Source organism: Trifolium pratense, linkage group LG1 (assembly GCF_020283565.1).
Source record: "Trifolium pratense cultivar HEN17-A07 linkage group LG1, ARS_RC_1.1, whole genome shotgun sequence".
Lineage (NCBI taxonomy): Eukaryota > Viridiplantae > Streptophyta > Magnoliopsida > Fabales > Fabaceae > Trifolium > Trifolium pratense.
This window is the reverse complement of record NC_060059.1, coordinates 42,529,642-42,532,054: the sequence shown is the minus strand read 5'-3', so window position 1 is coordinate 42,532,054 and position 2,413 is coordinate 42,529,642. Positions and strand designations below refer to the sequence as shown.

At 30.8% G+C, this 2,413-nt stretch overlaps 1 non-coding gene across 1 annotated transcript; it reads left to right on the top strand.

Annotated features, from left to right (window-relative positions):
- The first annotated feature begins 1,313 nt into the window (after window positions 1–1,313).
- Window positions 1,314–1,402, top strand: LOC123903392. The gene has a single exon (XR_006807968.1). It is a non-coding gene; the product is annotated as a small nucleolar RNA R38 (small nucleolar RNA).
- The last annotated feature ends 1,011 nt before the right edge of the window (window positions 1,403–2,413 follow it).

Below are 2,413 nucleotides of genomic sequence, written 5' to 3'. Positions count from 1 at the left end.
TTTTTTGTACCTCACTAAACCACAGCACAACTTTTTGTCCGCAGTACAAGTTGTCTAAAATGCCAAAATACCATTTTATTAACAAAATATCGTATAAGACAAAAAAATGTTCAATATCCCAAAAGTTTGTTCTGTGCTGTTCTGTCTTGTACTGTTCTGTCCAGTACTTACCCTTTAACAAATCAAATACACCCTAAGAAAATTAGCGCTACATGTTTATTTTATAAATGATATATTTATCTTCTTGACGGTATAATTTGCTAGCTTTTGGGATATAGTATAGAGCTTAAGCTTTATTTTGTAGCTTTATCTTATATTTATCCGACAAATTGAGACGAGTATTACCTATACTTATTATATGATTGTAGGAAAAACATCTCTCATACTAATTTCATTATTTAGTATACTTCATATCTTGACTGTTAAAAAAACAAAAAACACGTTTAAACCAACAACAGAATAGTGGTTATTATTTTTTTGGCATTGTAAAAAAGTGGTTGATTTGTACCAAATCAAAATGAGTGGTTCTTGATATTTACTTTTGTCATTCTAGTCATTTCCTCGCGCGCTCTATGAATTTACCAAAATATCTCCATCCACTACTTAGGTAGCGGACACCCCCAAAACACCCTACTTTTATAGAGGACAAAATTTTTCAAAAAATTTCATTTTTATAACGTCCGCTACTTAAATAGCGGAAGAATAAAACGAAAAATGCGTAGGGCACACGAGAAACTGATAGGGTGATAAAAAGTAAATCTCACATTCTTATCAAATATAGATGTGTTGGGCCATAATATCCAATTCAAACGGTCCATTGGTCCAACCATACCAACTCGTCACCCTATCCTGTTCTATAAATACTAATGCAATGTTCAATCAAAACCCTAATTCCTAATTCCCCTTCCCTGTTTCATTCAATCAACCATCTATCTTTCTATTTTTCTCTATGTTTTCTTTCTAATTTGCCAAGTGATGAATCATTCGTATCATTGACTACTCAAACTTTGTTTTTGAGTGTGATGAGTACCAATGATGAACTTGAAAAGAATCTACATTTTAATAAATTAGGATTAGGCAGATTCTTCTCCAGTGCAACCTTGGTACTTATCAGAGTGCAATGAATAGTTTATTTGAATAGGAAGATCTGATGCTTCATTTTAACATTATAAATTTCCTCTTATGATTTTATTTATGTTTTTCTCCTAATTGTATTTGCAATTGTTTGTTTGTAAACCCTAGAAAATTATTTGATTTTCTGAAATTTTACATCATGTGTGAATGTTTTATTATCTTTGATATGAACTAAACGGTGTTGTGTATGATGAGAAATACCAATTTTACAGTTATCCCTGTCTGATACTGCAGTGCAGGTGCTGAAAATTTGTAATCTGACACATTGTTATTACATGTTATCAATTGAATTACTTGTTGATTTATTTAGTTTTTTGTTTACTTTTGGTTGCTTAAATTACATGTGTAATTGTTTTAAGTGAATGTTTTGACACATTTTATTTTATCACATTTGTTTTATACTGTCCAAGGGTTTTAGACAATGGCATTGGAGCAAAGAGGAATCTGCACAATTATTCTCAGCAATGTGCATAGATGTACATATGGTTTAAGCTTGGAACCATTATTTTCAAGCTTTAAAGCTATCCTATAATGGCTCTCAGCTTAGGCCAGATGTACACTTATACACCATGCATATGGTTTCTAGCTTAAATAAATATGTTGTCCTGGGTTGTTATGTCATATATTATATTTATATTTTGTAGATCAAACAGACCTTGGTCTTTAACAAGATTCCAAGTGAACACGAGCACCTAGTGGAATTAACTTATTAATGTAATGATTAGGAATTTCTTAAGTATGTGAGTCAAAATATAGTTGTATGTACAAACTGAGGGTAATATATATATTGACACACTAATGTTTCATCAAGTATATATGTTGATTCAGAACCAATCATTGATAGTAGATCAGAAAACAAAAGTTTGAAGTAACTAATCATTTCCATGTATATAGTTTAGAGGAATCTTAGTAGCCTAAGAAATGATGATATACAGAATAAGGTTTCTCATCGTTGAAAGATATAATTTTATTTCCCTTATTGCAAAAGAAATTTGTGTCAAAATAATTCTGCTTTGGAGAATCCTCCCTCAAAAGTTACCGATCGAAGGGGGAAGAACAAGAAAAAGGAGGGTATGAAACTATCAATGAAATTTGCTATTGACTAGTAATGCAAAGCAAACTCCAACAAAACAATTACATATTCAACAATAACAACTATTAAATAAATGGAAGACAATAATAAAAGAGAAATTTGATAGGTGCTGGAAAAGAAAATTGATCAATGATCACCACAACTATGCTAAATAACACCATTGCATTAATAATATACTAGTAAATC